This window comes from Schistocerca gregaria, chromosome 2 (genome assembly GCF_023897955.1).
Source record: "Schistocerca gregaria isolate iqSchGreg1 chromosome 2, iqSchGreg1.2, whole genome shotgun sequence".
NCBI lineage: Eukaryota > Metazoa > Arthropoda > Insecta > Orthoptera > Acrididae > Schistocerca > Schistocerca gregaria.
In genome coordinates, this window is record NC_064921.1 from 350,042,288 (window position 1) to 350,065,474 (window position 23,187).

The following is a 23,187-nucleotide window of genomic DNA, read 5'->3' on the forward strand; positions in this document are numbered from 1 at the left end:
AGTAGGCTGATAGTACACCCAATCGCTCACCAAATATAGCTTGTCGCGACCCCCACTTTTAACGCGGCACAGATGTCTACGACTTTATTAATAACAAAGTAACAGTACACACATGTTTGGATTTCAGGACAATAAATTGTTTAATAACAATGAAATGTGCATTATGTTTCAATACAATAATAATAATAATAATAATGTTACAATGTGTTAGTACGAGTGTTGAAACTCTAGTGGTGGAAACTTATATAAACAACTTCTATAAAATAGATACAAGTCTCAAAGATCTACTGTCCTTCCTAATAGTAACCAGCATTGTCCCGCTGTGTAAGCGCAATTTGTGTTGGTAGCTCGAATGAAGCGGTCTATTACCCAACGAAGCTGTTCATTTTTGCAACACAGCCTGCGACCAGCTTAGAAAATGGCGGCGATGCTTCCTGCAGGATCCGCCCGTCATTTTGCAAGACAATGCTCGGGCACATATGACGCAAGTTGTGACTTGATTTGTCCGATCGACGGGGCTAGGAAGTGCTGTACCACCCACAACAGTCCCCAGACTTAAGCCCTTGTGACTTCAACTTCATTCCCAAACTGGCATTCGCTTCAAAACCGTTACAAAGATTCGACGGAGAATAGACTGCTCCACATCTGGTGGTGTGAAGGGTATCCTACGACTTCCACTTCGCTGGCAACGGTCTGAGCACGACGCTGCAGACAGCTCTGAGGGACGCTGAAGCTTTGAAACACGTATCTGTTTGTATAAGTTGTAAATAAATAGTTGCCACTATTAAAGTTTCAACCCTCGTAGCCTTAGCTTAACACCCAAGAAATTATAATTTCCTTATATGTATCATTTCAAAAACAGTCGTCCGAAAATTTAAAAAGGAAAATATCCTGTGCAGTTAATTTAAGAACTATTAACAACAAAACAGACTCACAACTCTGACAAGCTCGTAAGTTACGGGATATGCAATCACAGTCTGCTCTCTCAATTATTCGTATATTACTTAGCATTGCGATTTCTGCAGACTGGAGCCTTTTCGAGCGTGTAAACGAGGAGACTGCTGTTTCTTTCAGCCGTTTCCGCCTGCGTTTGGGGAATACGTCTGTCCTTTTACTCAGCTTCCCGTGGTCTGACGGTTCTAGTTGTGGACTCAGGAGCCGTACCGTATTCATGGTTGACAGGAGGCGCCGTCAGCCTGTAAATGTGCGCCTCCACCTGGTTGGAAAACTGGCATTTTATCGTTCAGATCGCAAGCCCATCCACGTGAACAGGCCATCACTCAAGCAACTCAGAAGTATTCTGTGTTAAACGTAGCTTGTATTTTAGAATTCCTTATCATTTTCGAGATTCTCAGTTGTTGTGCTACGACAGTCTTGTTGGCAGAAAAATTTGGAAATTAAAATATAAAAAGATGAAAACATTTCCCCTAAATTTTTGCTAATGAGTGTGGGTCATGACTGCATGACGGCACCTCCCCCCAATCCCTTTGATCCCTTCTGGTAAGTTTAGTATTCCTTCCAATAGTGATTTTATCAAAAGATGTTCTTCCCTGAACTGTGTATGCTGTTTCGATACCACTCACGGCGATTCTACGCTGTGCAGCCACATTAATGTGAGCATCTTTCGAAAGCCTAAAAAAAGCGTCTTTTGCAGTGTGAACTGCTGCGAGAAGTGCAGGAAGAGTGTCAGTGAGGTTCTGGAGGGTATCGACAGTGATGTGGGATTATGCCGACTCCTATGCCGTGGCCAGGTCACTAGGTTTCTAGAACAATGGACTCGCATTCGGGAGGACGGCGGTTCAATCCCGTGTCCGGCCATCCTGATTTAGGTTCTCCGTGATTTCCCTAAATCGCTCCAGACAAATGCCGGGATGGTTCCTTCGAAAGGAAACGTTGTCCTCGATGGTAAGTGTTCATCGGAAGTGAGGGTATTATCTGGAGTGCCCCAGGGAAGTGTGGTAGGTCCGCTGTTTTCTACCTACATAAATGATCTTTTGGATAGGGTGGATAGCAATGTGCGGCTGTTTGCTGATGATGCTGTGCTGTACGGGAAGGTGTCGTCGTTGAGTGACTGTAGGAGGATACAAGATGACTTGGACAGGATTTGTGACTGGTGTTAAGAATGGCTGCTAACTCTAAATATAGATAAATGTAAATTAATGCAGATGATTAGGAAAAAGAATCCCGTAATGTTTGAATACTCCATTAGTAGTGTAGCGCTTGACACAGTCACGTCGATTAAATATTTGGTCGTAACATTGCAGAGCGATATGAAGTGGGACAGGCATGTAATGGCAGTTGTGGGGAAGGCGGATAGTCGTCTTCGGTTCATTGGTAGAATTTTGGGAAGATGTGGTTCACCTGTAAAGGAGAGCGCTTATAAAACACTAATACGACCTATTCTTGAGTACTGCTGGAGCGTTTGCGATCCCTATCAGGTCGGATTGAGGGAGGACATAGAAGCAATTCAGAGGCGGGCTGCTAGATTTGTTACTGGTAGGTTTGATCATCACGCGAGTGTTACGGAAATGCTTCAGGAACTCGGGTGGGAGTCTCTGGAGGAAAGGAGGCGTTCTTTTCGTGAATCGCTACTGAGGAAATTTAGAGAACCAGCATTTGAGGCTGATTGCAGTACAATTTTACTGCCGCCAACTTATATTTCGCGGAAAGACCAGAAAGATAAGATAAGAGAGATTAGGGCTCGCACAGAGACATATAGGCAGTCATTTTTCCCTCGTTCTGTTTGGGAGTGGAACAGGGAGAGAAGATGCTAGTTGTGGTACGAAGTACCCTCCGCGACGCACCGTATGGTAGATTGCGGAGTATGTATGTAGATGTAGATGAAAGGGCACGGCCGACTTCCTTCCCCATCCTTTCATAATCCGATGAGACCGATAACCTCGTTGTCTGGTCTCCTCCCCCAAAACAACCCAACCCAACCGCAGCTAGGTTTCTCGGCTGAGGATCCATGACGTGAACAGCCCAGTCGAGATGGTCCCACAGATTCTCGATTGGGTTTGATCCGGAGAGCTTAGTGACCGTGGGAGTACGGTAAGCTCATCGTGATGCTCTTTGAATCACGCACGTGCACTGCTATCTGTGTGACACCCTGCATTTCCTGTTGGTAGAAGCCATCGTATCGAGGAAAAACAAATTGCATTTAGGAGTGGACGTGGTCCCCAAGAAAAAATATATATTTGTTTTGATCCACTGTGTCTTCAAGAACAACGCAGTCACTCAGGGAATGCCACAAAAACTTTCCCCAAGCCATAATGCTCCCTCTTACGGCCTGGACCCTTCCGATGATCGTTGCAGGGCGTTTCGTTTCTGTCCTATGGAGCATAAAACGCTCTTCATCTGAAGAGGCCACCTGTCGCCTCTCAGTGGACGTTCAGTTGCGGTATTGGCATTGAAATTTCAGCCTCAGCCACCGATAAAGAGCAGTCAGCATGGGTGCATGAACCAGGCGCCTGCTGCATAGGTCCACATGCAGCAAAGTTCGCTGAACGGTCGTTGAGCAGACGCTGTTAGTGCCCCCTTAGTTCATGAGTGTCAGTTCCTCAACAGTTACAAGTCTGTACGCCCGTACACATCTCCGCAACCTTTGTCCACCCCTGAGGTGCATCGCAGTTGCCTGGGCGCCTGTTTTGGGTAGTGCCGTTTTGGCGTGCAAGGTATCCTTTAACCACGGCGGCACGGCACACGAACACATTACAGACTTAGCGGTTTCGGGAAAGCATCCACCCTTGGGCTGAAACCCAATGATCGTGCCCTTTTGAACGTGAGATAAATGGTCCAGTTCCTGCATTACGACGACGACAGCAGCGTTTTCTGCGTCCCTCCGACACGCTTAATATGTCCTCCACTGCTAGTGTTGCCACCTGTGAGTGGTTATTGCACGTTGATGCCGAACATCGGCGAAGGTCACACTAATGTGACAGGACAGTGTAGACATCCTCTAGTAGAATGAATCGCAGTTGTCTCGAGAACACCAAATTAGTGGGCACGGACCATTTGCCCCGTCTGAAGTCTAACAGTAGCGAGAACACTGCGTCACTGCAACGCTCATAAGTTTACTGGACTTTGATAACACCTTCAAGGATGTTGCAGACCATAGCGGCCGTATCTCTGCCTGAGAGCACATTTGCATTCAAGATCTGTGAGTACCACTCACACAAAGATTTTGGCATTTTATATGAACTGCTGTTCAAATGGCTCTGAGCACTATTGGACTTAACTGCTCAGGTCATCAGTCCTCTAGAACTTAGAATTACTTAAACCTAACAAACCTAAGGACAGCACACACATCTATGCTCGAGGCAGGATTCGAACCTGCGACCGTAGCGGTCGCGCGATTCCAGACTGTAGAGCCTAGCCGGCCGCTGTCTCTGTGGACGAGCGGTTCTAGGCGCTTCAGTCCGGAACCGCGCTGCTGCTACGGTCGCAGGTTCGAATCCTGCCTCGGGCATGGATCTGTGTGATGTCTTTAGGTTAGGTAGGTTTAAGTAGTTCTAAGTCTAGGAGACTGATGACCTTATATGTCAAGTCCCATAGTGCTTGGAGCCATTTTTTTGTAGCGCCTAGAACCGCTCGGCCATTTCGGCCGGCTGAACTGCTGTATTTACGGACATGTGATATGCTTCTAGTTGCCTGAAGATGAGAAATATCACAAATTACAAACAAAGTAAATAAAAAATGAATGTTTGACAGCTGTACGCGTGTAATAGTTGCATCAAGCATATGGACCTATCCCACTTCAAATCTAAATATTAATTGGCATTATCCAGAAGTTTCTGCAATTTTATTTTCGAAGAATTAAAATTTAATGGGTTCTGTCACTCATAAATAGTGGCGATTTTCCCCCGTAAGGACAACTTACATTCCATATTAACTGAGTTTTAATTGCCAAGTAATTCAACAAGACATCTCGACTCGTTTGTGAAATACGTCTGCTCTGGACATGGCCTCAAAAGTCTCCTTGTAATTTTGCATCAAAATGATACTAAAATTTATCACAATCATGTAACATCTACATATTCTTTAATACAGTAATTTAAAAGATGGAAAAATAGATTTTAACACCTCGTCGAGGCTTAGGTTCTGAAGATGGAGTACCAACTGGGGTTCTAGAGTGACGTGGTCTTGTTGAAGGAAACATCATGGATTCATACGACACAGCATCAGACACACCCAAAAAACTGGGACACATGCATGGTTTGATAGTCGCTTCCCCGTGTGCAACACTATTGTTCTAAGTCGTACAGTTAAGTTACCTTATTCATTAAGATTAGAAATGGAAGAGAGAGGCCAACTTAGAAATCCTCTATTGAAATATATGAAGGAGATTCATAGTTCATCGTCCACATCGAAAACAAATTACTGAAACAATAGACTGAGTTGTGACATGTTATCTAACATAAGACCTTCATGCCCGACGTGACACAATATTTACCTAACAAGCAAAATCGAAATGCTAAAGTCCACAACACAATGTGTAGATCAGAGCCCATGAAAGAATGAATTGAACGTACTGTTGTCCGAAATCTGTTGAGATGTAACTCTGTCCGCTAATCTGTCCTATATAAGTCTCTTCCTATCATATAAATAATGCAGCCTACATTCATTTAGATCTCCTTATTGTGGTCAAGCCTTTCTCTCCCTCCACAATTTGTAGCCCGCACACTTCCTTCCGTTACTAAGCTGACTTTTTGATGCATGAGTACGGATCCCATCGACCGAGCCCTACTATTAGTCAAATTGTGACAAAAATTTCTTTTTTTCCAATTCGATTCAGTCCTTTCTCATTAGTTATTGGATCTCCCTTCTAGTCTTCAACATTCTCCTGCAGCATCAGATTTTGAGAGCTCCTGAACTCTACATTTCACTTATGTACAGATACCCCCCCCCCCCTTAACGACTTCCTAACACTTGAATTTGCACTATGTATCAACAGATTCCTCGTTTTCAGAAATAATATTCTTGCTATTAACGGTCTGAATTTTATGGCCTTTTTACTTCTGCCATCGTCAGTTAATTTGCTGCCCAAAGAGCAAAATTTATTTACTCTATTTGGTGTCTTATTTCCTAATCTGTTTTCCTCAGCATTGGCTAATTTAATTTGACTACATTCCATTACCCTTGTTTGTTTGAGCAGTTGATACTTGGAATTAATGGCAGCTGGTTAGCCATTTCTGCAAAAATTTGAGTCTCTTATGCGCTCAATCTGCCTAATCTTAACATCTCTTATGCCCACAGTCCATGCAATTTATTTCTTTATGATCGCCACGGAGGTTTTGTTCCATCTTAACCAGAGGTAAATTACTCTCTCTTGCGGGGCATCTTTGCACGCAAGTCACTTTTGATTTGTCGCCTCCTCTTTCCTCTTGTCCCATTCACCCGCGCCAGTCAACACTATTAAGTCTGATAATGACGAGGACCACGAAAAAGACAGGCCGCAACACGTACGTCACGAAGGTAGGGCTGATTTACTCGCTTGCTTGTTCAGCTCTGCAGATAAATTACACTTCTGCACCTATTAACTCGTAATTGCGTGTTTACGTACAAACGACAAAAAAAAAAGGTTCAAATGGCTCTGAGCACTATGGGATTCAACTGCTGTGGTCGTTAGTCCCCTAGAACTTAGAACTACTTAAACCTAAGTAACCTAAGGACATCAAACACATCCATGCCCGAGGCAGGATTCGAACCTGCGACCGTAGCAGTCGCACGGTTCCGGACTGCGCGCCTAGAACCGCGAGACCACCGCGGCCGGCTACAAACGACAATTGCATCTTCTACTGTAAATCCGCTATTATGGAGTCTTGTTTATTAATCCTACAACGATCGAAAGTCCCTACGCCTAGTAGTAATTTGTTACGGCTGTGCTAGGTATAATAAAATTTTATCGGTTGGATGAGACACCACATCTTGTATAAAATGAGGACTGTTAAGCAGTAGAGACTAAATGCTATAAACGAGCTGTTATATCATTAATGCAGAGATAGATCTTAAATTACGGCAACTGCACAGTTGCGAATTTTTTGTAGTACTAGTAATCAGTAAGACCCCTAAAAAGCAGTTTTCAGTAGAATATGCAACTCTCGTTAATATGTAAACACCCAGTTACGAGTTAACACGATTAGGAACTCATTTCGTCGGCTGGGTTGAGCGAGCGAGCTATCTCAGGCCTACCCTCGTGACGTACGCGCCGCGGTGTGTCTTTCTCGTAGGCCTGGTGATAATCAGTGATGACGAGTGCTCAGACTACGGGAACCGCAATACAACATCTCTGACGCACTCTAGCAAACATCGTCCCTTTGGCGCAGAGGATAGCGCGTTGGACTTCTAATCCAAAGGTCGTGGGTTCGATCCCCACAAGGGATGAAATGTTTTTAACTCATAACTTAACACTTTGGTGCATGTATGGAATTACACCAACGTAAAACTAGGCGCAACTGAGCTGTAACACCGATGTCACTGGAAAGTACTTGGTGAATTATGTCGGCTGTTTCGTACAGCCCAGTTAAGATGTACATCAAAAGCAGTCAGGTAGATTATGGCTGTCCAGTGCGAAAGTATGGCATCCGTCCTGATCTATTACAAGCTTGCCACCAACGCTCTAGCGACGTTGCAATACTTGTTGCAAAATCAAAACATCTGTATTCTGACCTAAGCGCGATAATAACGGCTACACAACCGTTTTAGCATTAATCCATCGGATAAGACAGAAATAACAGGTCGTTAAACATACCCTCCACGGCTCTGAAACGCCTGGAATACTGTTAGGATGGAATTCCTAACCTCTATGTTTCGTTTAGGAAACAAAGCGAAATGGTTTAAAGAATACACGGAATATTTATAACAAATATAGACAGATACAGATATACAGACACGAATATAGATACACGGTTGAGAATAGGGATACGTTCCGACTGATAGGACAAAAGTAACAGATCTAGCGTGAGCAAAAACCTAGAAGACGGGACATTTTCTCGAACAGAGGTAAGAATGAAGGTCTTTGAAACGAGAGGGTCAAGATAGTACTAGCGGGTGGTCTAGACGTTAAGAACAAGAAATACTACGGGAGTCTATGAATTCAATCGCATTCCTTGGAACACTTTTAGTAAAATCTTATTTCTGCGCTTAAAAGAAATATAATAATGAAGACCTACAAAAGCTGTAAGTTTGCAACCAGAGTCTCTAGTATCTCTTAAGTTTTGCTTTTCTATAATAATCGTACGTTCAAACTTCCTATGTTTATACTTGTGCGATGATCTGAGATATATCTATGGCACATTTTGTGTTATAAATGGAGTAAAATCAGACTGAGCCTTTATGCTTACGCTGGCACTATTTGTGCCATCGAACTGTGTCATGGTTTGTGAATAAAATTATCACCCCATGTAGTAGTTAAGACACTGGACTTGCATTTTGGACGCCCAGCTAGGCAGGTGTAGGTATTCCCTACTGTATTACGGCAAATTATGACGACTCTTATCCTAAACGGAGCTTAAGTTTGGTCTAGAAATGACCTAGTTGTAACGGAACTTTTAACATAAACCTTTCTTTCTTGTTTAATACACGTTACAATTAATTCATGACACAAATGGTTTTCCTATTTTAACTTATGAATTATTTCCTTTAATTCATGACATGATTTGTTGCCGTATACATGCTGCAAGCAAAGTTTTATATACTTAAATTTAGGATTTGAGCAACGACAGTTCATTAAATTAATATACCATTGTATGGCTGATGTTACTTGGATTTAAAATTGGTATGTTTAGTATCACGGTCCTTGCAAAGTAACAGAAATCTCCAGATATCGTTCTTAAATAGATCCAGTGAAACATCGTCATAATCACCAGTAGTCTTCGCAAAATTTGCTTGGAAACTGATTTTGATGGAAGATTATAGCCTGCCATAACTCGGCATTTTGAGCATAGGAACTATAGCGGACGTACCTAAGCGAAATCGCGAGTCCACAATGGTGGATAAAAAGGCCAGTAACTGGCCTCTAAACACCTCCATGTGCATACCAATCCAGTTCAAAGAGGAAAACGGGGAGCGTTAACGGTAAGCATGGAATGTCCCGCCTACCACATGTTGTCCTGATTCGGGTTCTGCTGACTGGTGAACGCAAAACGCCAGATGCGCAACTGGCACTGCGCCTAGGGCAAGGAAGCTTTTATACCAAATCACTGTGTATTGCGCCTCCAAACAACAGCAGCATCTGTACTGCCTGCCCACAGGGTGCGAACAGAAGCATAATCGGGATGCTCCTGCGCCAGCTGAGCACTCTTAGGGCCGACTGTATAAAGCATTTAAGCTTAGGTTAAGACAGGAAATGACCTTATACCGAGCTTAACATGGCATATGAGTCACATCGCCGTGAAGTCGCATCAGATTTGACTGGCGTGAATTCGTGGACAAAGTCAAGTTCAGCTCTAATCGGCAGTTTATAATGTAGTGGCACTACGATTCATCGCTTATGTTTTTATCAGCAACTGGAAAAATAAAGGAAGTTGTTATTAACACAAACAATGGCAAATAAATATGTGACTGTGCCATTCCTACGCTGCTGATGCTCAAAATACTGTTGTTCTGTCTGGAAGGTTAGGCTGAGAAGATTACCGCAAGTGTGACTTAATGATCAGTCTCATAACAACTCTTGGAAGATGACTCGTAATTTATGTGATTAGTTCAAAGGCATGTTATAGACGCTTAGCAGCAGAGCAAGAAAGGAATTTTCAGTGAACAGTTAAGTATGGGAATGTTGACAGCAGCCAAATACGATTCAACATCACTTATATATGTTCTCATAGTAGCAATAACTACGCAATTCGTATTAAATTTTTAACATCCGAACATGTCCCCTTATATTACTATAACAGTTCTACGTGCGTAGGTAAATAGAACATAAGGAAATTTTTTGAAATACACTAACTTTGTTTTGGCTCAGAGGTTGTGTTGTGCAAAAGATCACATGTTCAAACCCATGTCAATTACTGAATTTTTTCCATTTGTTACTACTTTTTCTACATTATTGGTCGTAAAGATAATTATAATAATATTACCGTGCCATTCCATATCACTGAAACCACACAATACCATACCACACGCTCCATTTTCCGAGCGTTCTGGATCACTGCTGGGCAAAATTCTGTGTGCAGTAACACTGTGCGATGTGAATTACATTTTTCCATTCATTTACAAATATCAGAGCACTTAGACGTGTCCACAGAGGACGATGAAGACGAGATACAATGACCTCCCGGCACGTTCCGTGAAAGGGTCAACCCACTCGTGAAGTTAAATAACAATTCGATTAAACTGAAGTTTCGTTTGGAGAAAAGTATTTAGAGCAGTTGGAAGTAATACTCAGAGACTATCTAACGAAAGCAATCGAAAGATTCGAACCACTGACTGCAATGTATGTTTTGCTGTTAATCTTAAGATTTTACGCCACAGGAACCTTTCAAATAGTGGTTGTTGATCTGTTTTAAGCAGACATAGCAACAGCTTTCAGAGGTGTCCATAAGGTATCGGCCTTAGGAGAGAATTGAAGTAAACAGCAACTTCTCTCCATGCCCTTACCTTGTTGGCCACATTGACTTGCACTCAATTATACCTTTGTACTACCCCAACACAATTTCCAGCAGCAAATCTTTTTCTTGTTGAGAAAAGTTTGACGATCTCTGCTTTTTCTGTTTACTTGCTCGATAATAAATAGTGCGTATCTACAATGTACGATAAATATCTGCGATCGAAGTGCAATAGTCGTATGACAGCTGATTTTAGCCGTGTTGCCAATCGTGTTATGTGCTACGTAAGATCAAATCTGAGTTCTGAACATAGCTCACTTTCTGATCTAATGTCAAATTTGATCTCCAGTCAGAAATGTTTATACAATCGGCCCCATTCTGCCACTTGTTTTATAAAATTCTATTCCGAAAGTAAGGAAGGAAAATAATGAGAAAAGGCAGGTTAGAGGCGTCAAACGGAGCACGAGTTCTGTTGAATAAGTGTGGGGGGAGGAAGCGGCAGTAGGATGTTTCAGGAATCATTCCAGCATTCACCGAAGGACGTGCAAGAAGACTACCGAAAACCTAAAATCAATGTAGTCGAACTTTTATTTGGACGCTACACTGTGTACCTTGTCCACTGTCCTAGGTCGCTCCGCGTATGTCAACAGAATAGTTACGGATATAGTGTGCTGTCACTGATTGGTAGACGCTAATACGAACACAGGCTAGAGACATCCTGAAAATACTGCTGATATTTTAGAAGCAACGCCTGCTATTAAAAGTGCTACGAGACTGCCATGTATACGCTGAGGAAATAAATGCATAACCACAAATGTTCTCTGTTGCCTTTTGTGTAGTACGGCATACTAAGTACATGACTAGCTCACGGAAAAGATAACATGAATTCGTGACATAAAATAAAAACACCTACAGCCGTCCTTATGTTTTATTTTATTTTGTCGCTACCAGTTTCGACGCTTCATCTTCAGGCTGTTTTGATGCGGTAAAGGTTGATACGGTCCCCATGCATAACCTATCAGTTGCCAGGGTTACTGGATTCGCAGATAATCTGAAACTCACGTGTCAGTAATGGTTGGAGTGCTGACATCAACCTGTACCACATCAAAACAGCCTGAAGATGGTGCAATGAAGCGTCGAAACTGGTAGCGACAAAATAAAATAAAATATAAGGACGGCTGTAGGTGTTTTTGTTTTATGTCGCGATAGTAAACGGCAGTCGTCCCACAGACGTCTTGCTAAAAGGATGGACATATTAAAAACAAACATACGAATTGGTGGATTAAGGGGTATTAGACAACCCGTTCGACAAAGATATCTTTCCAGATTTTATCTTGAATGTCATTTCTGGCAATACTTCATGAATGTAGAAATAACAAAAGGATATCCTGTGGTTCGGGTATCAAGTTAAAGTGCACGTCTACACTACACAGCTATATTACGTAAGCCACATTAGGATGTCTGGCTGTGGGTAATTCCTGTATCACTCCCCACTTCCCTGTTCCAGTCGTGTATGGTACACGAGAGGCCTGGTTGTTGGTAAGCCTTCCTATGAGACGTAAACTCGTTAATTTTACCTTCACAGTCTTGTCGCCAGGTACACGTAGCAGTAATAAATATATTCGCTCACTGCCGGCCGCTGTGACCGACGGTTCTAGGCGCTTCAGTCCGGAATCGCGCTGCTCCTATGGTCGCAGGTTCGAATCCTGCCTTGGGCATGGATGTGTGTAATGTCCTTAGGTTAGTTAGGTTTAAGTAGTTCTAAGTCTAGGGGCTGATGACCTCAGATGTTAAGTCCCATAGAGCTTAGAGCCATTTGAACCTTTTGAATATTCGATCACTCTTTCAGGAACGTAAATGCTCGAGATTTTAACAACAAAACCACATCGTGATGCACAAGGTGTCTATGTACCGTCTGCCACTGCAGTTCGGTAAGCGTTTTCATGACGCTTTCGAGGTTATCAAATAAACGGCCTTCACTTAACCAACTAGAGCAGCAGCGTTTGCGCAGAGTTGTCAGTGCTAGCACTCAAGCAACACTGCGTGAAATAACCGTAGAAATCAATGTGGGACATACGACGAACGTATCCGTTAGGACAGAGGGGCGGAATTTGGCGTTAGCGGCTATGGCAGCAGACGACAGACGCGGGTGCCTTTGCTGTCAGCACGACGTCGCCTGCAGGGCCTCATCTGGGCTCGAAATCGTATCTGTTGAACCCTAGACGACTGGAAAACCGTGGCCTGGACAGATGAGTCTCCATTTCAGTTGGTAAGAGCTGATCGTAGGGTTAGAGTGTGGTGCAAACCCTGAGAAGCCATACAGCCAAGTTGTCAATAAGGCACTATGCATTCAGGTGGTAGTCCGTAATGGCATGGGCTGTGTTTACAGGGAATGGATTGGGTCCTCTGGTCCAAATGAACGGATCAATGACTGGAAATGGTTATGCCCAGCTACTTGGAGACCATTGACAGTCATTCATGGACTTCATGTTCCCAAACAACGATGCACCATGTCACCGGGTCGCAAATTGTTCATCATTGGTTTGAAGAATATGCTGAACAATTCGAGCGAATGTTATAGACACCCAGATCCCAACTTTTTTATTTTTACTTTCTGAAGTGCTCGATTTTATATTCCTGGACGTTTAAAGCAAGTTCACAGTCTTTTCACCTCTTCGTTTTCTTATCAATATCTGATTGTATATTCGTGCAGCTTCGTCAAGACGGATAAAGCTTCGTCTCCTTGTCTCAGTTCTTCGAGCAGGAATTTTTTTTAAGCAGCCAGAGTCAGTCTGATCTCAACTGCCACTACTTGGCGTTTCTGCTTTTAAGGTGGGAGGTAGGAGCTTTAAAAACATTTTCATTAGCTTTGCATAAAATCCTAATATTAAGAATTTGGTACGTAATTATTAATGTATGATTTAAGTTCTTTTTACTCTGCTTTATACATTTCATAAACTAAAGTTACTTCTCTACTTCATAAATCATCATTACTTTTGAATCAGTGGGCGTTAAGAAAATTTTACTACTAACGGAGGCACATAAGCGTGCGATACGGGATAAAGGTATGGCTCCCCGCAAATAAAAAATGAGTTGGGTGCATCGCGGAGAGGACTACTGACGAGTATGATCTTTTGTAATAATCTGGCAACGAGAAAAACATCTGTGATTAAAAAATCATTATATTGATAAAACGCAGAAAATGGCGATTTTTCAATAGGGTGATTAACAGAAAGTTTGCCCTCGCTACAAAATTTAAAAAGAGGCATTTTTGTTTTAAGCTCATGCATAATATTATAAAATGTTTCTTTCCCTAAAATTTTTCAATTGCCAGAGTTAGTCACTCTGTCATGTTATAGGACGGCGCAAGATACCGTAGTACTAAAAAAAGGTTTTCAGATTAAAAAAAAAACTTTTAAAATCTGATTCAACAAAGCATATTTTGCACCGCATTCCCAGACGACATTATAGAGATAACGTACTTAATTTCCAACAGAGTGTAAGCAATTCTAACACCGTTCAATTCGCCATGAAAAATTTGCTTCACACACATTTCACCCGGAACAGCTGGGACGCTTGGGTTACAAGACAGAGGAGTTGTTACAGAAATTGCCAGACATCCTGTACAGCTACTGCGACAGACATGGGCGTGAAGGAGTGTGAATGGTAGAGTGAGCTACTGGGAAGTTGTGGCTGCAATGATGAGCTAGTGTTGCCACAATAGCGGTACGTCACACATGGTCTAACAAGTTCCTCGTTTGTGGAATTATCTTGACGTCGACAGACAGAAGACGCGGAGGAGGAGATAATTTAGCACACAAGGTCGTCATTACAAGCCAGGGTGTTAGAAACTCACTGGTGGTTGCATCAGCATTAGTACAGTTTGTGTATCCATGGGTTATACTCATGATGTATCAAAATGGTATCGAACGTGTCGCTTTGTTTACAACTATCATGAACTTTCACACTGACCGTTTACTTCATAGGCTTCTCCATTTATCTTTATCTACATTTACATTCAGTAGCTGAATCTATTTTGAAATTTATATATACACTACAAGTACTTATCAGGCAGCATAATTTAAGTTTGTTTTCATTATGGTCTTCATTGGCTTTGAGTGATTTTAATACGCAACGGAAGTAATCAAATATTTTGATGGCTGCACCCTTTCGATTCGTCCGAGTAAGCGTAAAATTCATTTGCAAATAACGGAAGCCATAAATTCACATCTACACACCGCGAGTCACCTCACTGTGTCTAGCGGAGGGCATTTCGCACATTAGTATGGTTCCCCACATTTCCATTTCCATTCGCGGATTAATGTTAACTTGCTTAGGATCGTCTACACTTGTAGCAAGTAAAAAAGATTTACTCCTACATGCCGATGAACACAGTTCATTCTACAACAATAGCTGTCGTCTTTCTCTAGCGAGTAAGTCAGTCCCGATTAATATTTTATATTGTTTAAGTTGCAGGATCGCTCACGACATCGTGCATTTGGTGTAATTCTCAAGTAGCACGGAAAACGTTTGAGCCACTCGAATGAGAACTGGACTAGAAAATGATATTGTAGATTTATTGCTTTAAAAGTAATTGTAACTCGTAAGGCACCGAAAGACAGAGAGATACTCCCTTTGTTACAGGTCCCTAATGATTGAACTACACCAATGATTATTCTTGTGTGAGGGAAAAAAAACAGCAAGACCTCAAAGAGGGTCTCGGCTGTAGGGGCGACGCTCACTCGTTCCTCAACCCATCTCTCTGAAACCTTTCGCTCTTCGGTTTCTGAATGTTCTGGTGGATGCTTTAGTTATCCGTATCACTACACAGCTAAAACGGTCAGACGGGGCAGGTTACAGGGGCAACAAAAACTTCCAGGGCAACAAAAATTTGGTTTTTAAAATTTCATATAATTGGCCGATTCCAAAGTTTAAAATGCTATCATAATGTACTGATTAAGAGGTCTATTCTCATGTTAAAGATTTAACGCAACAAGATTAGTATTAACGTTAGAAACTGTGTATATATCTTGAGGCAGTATAACTCACGACGCTCAAGAACCTGGACTACATTCATCCAGTTCTTGAGAATGAGAGCACTTAACGACTTCCAACAAACTTTAAAGATTAATTTCAAACCTTTTCTAAACTCCGTCTCACTGACCTCCCTACACACACACACACACACACACACACACACACACACACACACACAATGAAAGGAAAAAAGTTTGCCGCTTACGACGTTTTCGCTCTCATGCTGTAAAACTTCAGCCGCATGCAAGACGTTTTATTATTTTTTTACAACATACTCCGTTCGCAACACATTTTGCAGACAGTATCCACATTAGGACTGATGATATTTTTAAATGTATCCAGAATCCGAAATATTGATATGTAAAGATACGGCATCATCAATATATCGGTGTATCGACGAAAGAAATATCGACGCACATACCTATAAACACGTCGCGTGCACATTGTAAATATACTGCCAGTTTTAGAGCTGCATATTTCAGTATTGATTTATTATTAGATGTACTGTAAATCAACAAGCTAGCAGCCTACATATCCCCCCACCCCCTTGAGCAAAAATTGAAAGGAGAATTATGCACTTTCACGTTTGGCGACAACCACTTTGCTAACAATGGTAACTGCGTGTAAGTGGCACAATAAAAGGTGTCCAAAGGGGTTCGCCGTTCAGTTTCGTCACATATCAGATTTGTCTGGGACACTTCAACTTCCCTGCCTTTTTTTTTTTTTTTTTTTTTTTTTTTTTTTTTTTTTTTTTTTGCCATCGCTAGCGACCTAGCAGCTGTATTGTCAAAATTACGTGGTGAAGCTAGACGTTGCAGTCCTGTTGGTAGCGCCAACTGCTTTTCTGCTCACAGGTCTCCGCCCAGAGTAAAGACCAATCTTGTCATTTATATTTTTGTTTTTTAACGCAAATGGAACGTTATTTCTTCACATCGGAAATCTTGTTATTCCATTCACACCGCCACCCTCAATAGTGTAATGGGACTTCTTTTGTGCCACATATCCTTTCTTCATACACTCAAAGAGAAAGAATGGACGTGATGAAAGCTCAAAAAGTAGTGAGACTCCTTCACACAGTGAAAGTAAAATTACGTTATACTGCAATTTCAAAGGAACAACTTCTAATATTTACCGAAAATTGTGAAAAAATGTAAAATAATATAAAAATATCGGCAATCGATATGCCATTCTGACATCGATATATCGCGGGTAATATTAACCCCGATACATATCATTCTCTTTTGGGCAAAATATCAACTGGCCTAATCCACATATATCAGTGAATGTACCAACCAGATTATACCATTGTATGGCACATAATTCAGGAGATATGACGTCATTCGTGAAAACCCAGCTTTTCTTGGAACGGAGCTGTTTTGTACATGGGAGTCGATTACTAAAGGAATCGAATTTGGGAGGGGGGGGGGCGGTTATTGGTTTAGTGCGACACCAGTATCGCCCCGATTATCTAAAAAATCGAAACCTCGCGTGTAAAACAGATCCGTTTTAGTAGCAGTAAGGTTTTCATGCGTCTCAATGTGTATCAAGTCATATCTCCTAAACTATAATTACGTCGCAGAATGAGATAATTTTGTAGGTCCGTTCAGTGATATATGTAGACACTATCTGCAAGCCGTGTTACGAATAGAGTTGGTAGTAAAGAAATAATAAATTACATCGTCATGTCTTATGCTGAAGTTTTACTGCATAAATAGCGAAATGTAGTAAGGGATTTACTTTTTACATTTTATCATTTTGTGAGGGGTTTCCGCGATAGAAATTTTCATAAAGGTTTGAAATTATGCCTAAGGTTTGTTCTAAGTTACTAGGTGCTTGCATTATCAAATATTGGATCAATGAAGCCTGGGCAATTTGCGCGCCATCGGTTACACTGTCTCAAAACAAACACACAGTTTCCAATTGTAGTACTTGACTTATTGTGTAAAACCTCTAACATAATATTATAGGGGAGACCGGAGCAAGTTGACGAACAGGGGAAGATGATTAATTACGTAGTACTTGTTTATTCTATTAACTGGCACCACATTACGAACACTAACAGCGCTCCTCGCTCCTCACGGCGGCACACTACAAACTCCAACAGTTCAGCCGTTCCAGCCATTCTAGTGTACGTTAGGTACTTTCTGTCTACACCACCTGACATGTTATAATTTTCAAGACTTCCAACGTAACCTCTTGTGATCAAACAGCTGTTATGTTTGATTATTCTCTTTTGTACGTTATTATCTAAGACAGTAAGTGTTTTACAGTCACAGTTTATTCATGTCTTAGTCTTGTTAATGCTATGTGAAATTCGGCGACTTATAACATAGAAAACTGAGGCATGATGAGGAGGCCAAGTTGATGAAGTCGTCATATTGCCCCACTTACTTTCTACTGCTTTCTTTTGGCGATTATGTGCATTTCTTATTTGCGGTATGCGATTTTCTGAGCTTTATGGGCCACAAACTAGCGCCGTAATTGTTTGTAAGGGGCCTTGATAACAGAATGTTTTGTGGTTCTGCCTTCTGTGCCATTTTATTACTTTACGGCACATGACTTTTCAGGTAAGGTGAGGAATTTAAAAAAAAAAAGTGTCCGCTGCAGGCGAATGGGGAAAAAATAATATGGCTCCTGCTATGTTCAGACGTCAAAGACGGAAGAATGAGTGGCTGCGGTGCAGCAAATGTATATGCTTACATATATGCGTGGTTGTGTGTGTGTGTGTGTGTGTGTGTGTGTGTGTGTGTGTGTGTGTGTGGTGTGTGTGTTTGTAGGCCATCTGAGCCCTTACGAAACTTCTCGTTTTTGCACGGTAACGGATGCCTACAGAAAGATCAAGTGTGACAAAACGGAACCATCACTGTACATAAAGTGCAAGTGTCTTACAAAGCTCACCTATGAAACTGATGTTGGCTTATAATGAATCACATACGATGGAACATGCACGTCTAAAGCAACAAAGAAAAAAAGGGGGTCGGGAATGGAAGGAAAGGTCTTGGTGCCAAGGAAGCTAAGTATGGTATCTGTAGCAAAAAGGATGGTATCCGTAGCAAAAAGGATATGCAATGATGGTTCGACGTTCATGGTGTCCGCTCACGCTTTCAAAGATAATGTAATGTAGTGACTTGCATGTAATGAGATCTAATGAGATCAGAAGACTACATAGAGTGCGGCATATACCACACATGGTGGCATGAGGACTCAGACTTTGAAGGGGGAATATTTGTGTGTGATTTTTGTTTATAAAAACATTGATTTTAAGATATTAATTTTCAATGATTTTTCATTACACACTATTTTCTAATACATTATTAACAAGCTTTAATTAACTGATGTACTTGTCTTTCACCTTTTGAGAATAAAAATTCATTCAATTAGTATCTGAGTTGTTATCTTGCCATGTTGTCCATGTCGTCTTGTGTCAGCACTGGGGTCAGATGACACTTCTCCACTACTTTGTAAAAACGGAAAAATAGTTCTGATTCTACTTAAATAAAAAATTATGCAATTAGATACTGTACAACTTATGGCCGATCTATTAATACTTTGAAAGAAAAAAAGATTACCCCAAAGATAAATTCATGGTTAACTGTTAACATCGTCAGCTTGCCCCGGTTTTCCTACGTCTTCATGAGTAGATTATAACCGCATTTTAAATTTTTTAATTCAGTCAATAATCATGAGAAATAAAAAATTTAAATTTTTATTGCCTCTGGAACCTGCAGTTGTTATTGGGTTCCGATACAATCGCTTTGTAATCGGTACGCGCTACTAATACGTTCGACAACACAGCACATAAAAAAGGTTTCTTTTCGGGGCTCATACATGGGATTCTATTGATGACAGAAAGATAAGGTCTATTGCTTTGGATGGTCCTTGGACTAGCGACCATTTGTATACCCAACAGAAGGACTGTCTACCCATCAGCTCAGGGCCAAAGTATGAATATTAATCAATTTCTCCTACTTATACAAATGGTGCGTAACGGTTCGTTCTTTTTGCGTTTGATGTGGTCTACAGTGGGCCTTTAGGGTCTTGTGGAGGGATCTTTAGAAAACTCCAAAGAAAGCGTCTTTTAAAACCGAGCCGTGGATTTGAAGACAGCTATGCACACCAAATGGCTGAAATTTTTCTGACCTATTCCTAAAATCCCGATGTCGAAGGGCTTTGAAAATTTTCTTCATATCTTTATCCGTTAACGAGATACAGAGGTTGAACCATATCTGTACGCGTAAAACGCGCATGTAAAACCCGGTGTGAGGCGACAACGTAGTTAATAAAGTAACGCAGCACGGAGAAATACGCTGCAAGTCTCTGGTAACATCAGAAGGATTCTGGTAACATCAGAAGGATTCTGGGACCCCCATATTATAGTACTGAAGCACATGCAAAATTTCTGTGGACTTAAAATCCGGTCTGAGATGTAAAAATTAGTTTTGCGTTATTTTAATCTCACACAAGTAAACTATTAGTATTATCGACCCATAAACTTCTTTTCATATGAGTGACGTGCCCTGCTGTGGCACAGAAAAGAAGGGAAAATACTCCTATCAGAGCTCAAAAAAAAGGAGAATACGCTCTTGTCGGGGGGTGGTAGGGGAGCGATTGCTCGCCTACCCCCCGAGTGGTTAGGTTAGTGTTTTTTAACGTCCCGTCGACAACGAGGTCATTAGAGACGGAGCGCAAGCTCGGGTTAGGGAAAGATGGGGAATGAAATCGGCCGTGTCCTTTCAAAGGAACCATCCCGGCATTTGCCTGAAACGATTTAGGGAATCACGGAAAACCTAAATCAGGATGGCTGGAGACGGGATTGAACCGTCGTCCTACCGAATGCGAGTCCAGTGTCTACCCCCAGAGTATTTGACGTCTGCTCGCGATCCCAAAATATTAGAAACTTTGTACCTCTGCGATAAGTCACCGGAGAAGAATGGGGTGCTGTACTTCATCGTATTGTCACAAGCGATCCAGCGTATTGATGGGATAGCCTTGGAGCGTAAAGCTTAGGCACTGCTACTTGTCTTCGGTAGTCTTGTGTATGGAACAAGGGATATATTTCGTTTAAGCAAAACATTCTTCCATTATGCCCCGTGGTTTACTCGTATTTCAAGTTCATCAAATAGCGATGTAGACTACCCGCAGTAGAATGTTGATCTTCTCCTCAACTTCTAACGCTGTGCAGTTGTAACAGAATATTTCCTCCTGACATACAGCGTACGTCAGCCTGACGATTACATTATCAGCTACAGGCGAACACTACGTGCAATCTGCTGCGACAAGCGAAAACGTGCTCTGCAGCGGTATTCGAACCTGCGATCTCTTGCTTATTAGGCAGGTGCGTTAACAACTGCGCCATCCGGAACACAGCGTTATCACAACTGCGCGGACTATGTCGGCACACCTCACGGCCGATCCACATTTCCACCGAGCGCCACCTATCCGCAGTCCCTGTCCGTTGACTCCACGTACGCAACTTTGAGATTCCAACAGGAGATCGGACGCATTTGTGCATCCGCAGTGAGGAATGTGGATCCGTTGCCTAGCTAGTCGTATCTGTTATATGAAAGCGTGGTGTCTGTTCTTCCGGACATGTCCAAAAGAATAGACACCACGCATTCGTATCATATGATTACATTATAGTACGTGAACACTCGCAACAGCGAAGTAAACACCGCACATAAGTATTCAGATTTACTGTCAGTCAATTTTCACGTTCAGAATGTCTTTTGAACCACTCTTTCACTGCTAAAGCAGAAGAGTCCATTGGAAAAATAAACACTACTTTCACGAGCTTCCGTCATCTGACATTCTGTACCTGGAGTGTCGTCATGTTTTCACTGCCACACTTATGGTCTTACAGTCTTCTGATACATGTTCCTGTCATGCCAAACTGGCCTTCCACACACCTGGTAGATACGTTCTAAGAAAAGCGATGGTGGGACCACCACATCTCTGCCATATTAAACCTACACCCAGTTAGCTTATTTGGTCCAAATATCAATCAAAGCACTAGGTGGATATGAGATGAACATCAACAAAAGCAAAACGAGGATAATGGAATGTAGTCGAATTAAGTCTGGTGATAGTGAGGGACTTAGATTAGGAAAGGAGACACTTAAATTAGTAAAGGAGTTTTGCTATTTGGCTATCAAAATAACTTATTATGGTCGAAGTAGAGAGGATATAAAACGTAGACTGAGAATGGCAAGGAAAGCCTTTCTGAAGAAGAGAGATTTTTTAACATCAAGTATAGATTTAAGTGCCAGGAAGTCGTTTCTGAAAGTATTTGTATGGAGTGTAGCCATGTATGGAAGTGAAACATGGACGATAAATAGTTTAGACAAGAAGAGAATAGAAGCTTTCGAAATGTGGTGCTACAGAAGAATGCTGAAGATTAGATGGATAAATCACATAACTAATGAGGAGGTATTGAATAGGATTGGGGAGAAGAGAAGTTCGTGGCACAACTTGACTAGAAGAAGGGATCGGTTGATGGGACATGTTCTGAGGCATCAAGGGATCACCAATTTAGTATTGGATAGCAATGTGGAGGGTAAAATTCGTAGAGGGAGACCAAGAGATGAATACACCAAGCAAATTCAGTAGGATGTAGGTTGCAGTAGGTACTGGAAGATGAAGAAGCTTGCATAGGATAGAGTAGCATGGAGAGCTGCATCAAACCAGTCTCAGGACTGAAGACCACAACAGGCGGGCCAAGTGAAAAGTTTCCGGACTGGCGAAGAGATGGCGTTAATAAAGTTGAAATTTATTGTATTAATTTATGTTGGGTAATAACATAATTCAAGCATCACATTTGAACTTCGGAAGAGTATTTTACGGCAGTCTTAAGATGTCACATTACATTTTGTTTCGTTCAAATTGATATACTGAAATAACGTACCATTATTAATTTCTGTTTCAGACGATTTTCTCGCGAACGAAATTTCATCTAAAATTGGTGAAGTCTGCGCCTTTTTTTTCAGCTGTTAAATATGGACAACTGAATTTAATTTTCACTCACTCCCTCATCTGCAGATATATGTTGTTGCAGAACGTTTTAAGTTCAATGAAAAGATTAAGAGAGGATAACAACTTTTCCCTCTGTCGCCATGTGTGTGCCAAAGCCGCGCAGCCCAAAAGATAATTAATCTTAATAAACGTCGATTGTGATATGACTGTAGGCGTTTAAAATCTGAACGCACAACAAAATGCTCAAGACATCAACAGAGATATTAAGATTGAATCTGAAATACAACAAGAGCTAATAAGATTTACTGAGTAAGAAAGACAACTTACCTACGCTACCAATTGGAAAAATAACATCTAGGCAGTACACAAACCAGGCGTGAAATGACAAAAAATACAGTCGTTAGAATGTATGGCCATCTTTATGATTTGGAAACTCTTCAGAACCGTTAAAGGTAATTGAACTTCGTAGACAATTGTAAACTTCCGGTACATGTAGCACAGCACTGTGATAACAGGTGATACACGCAAGGAGAGAACCAACAAGGAAGAGGAAACCACTGCCACATGGCCTTTTGACCTGTAGGGACCTGTGGGCTGTTTCAAAGAAATCACGGAGTGTTTTAGATTTTAGTGAGGA

The 23,187-nt window shown here is 41.6% G+C and overlaps 1 protein-coding gene and 1 non-coding gene across 5 annotated transcripts in view; one reads left to right on the top strand and one right to left on the bottom strand.

Moving 5' to 3' along the window:
- The window catches only part of LOC126337029 (ras-like GTP-binding protein RhoL), a 350,016-nt gene that overhangs the window by 119,898 nt on the left and 206,931 nt on the right, over nt 1-23,187 (bottom strand). The window lies entirely within an intron of this gene.
- Trnar-ucu (transfer RNA arginine (anticodon UCU)) lies at nt 7,311-7,383 on the top strand. Its single transcript has one exon. It is a non-coding gene; the product is annotated as a tRNA-Arg (tRNA).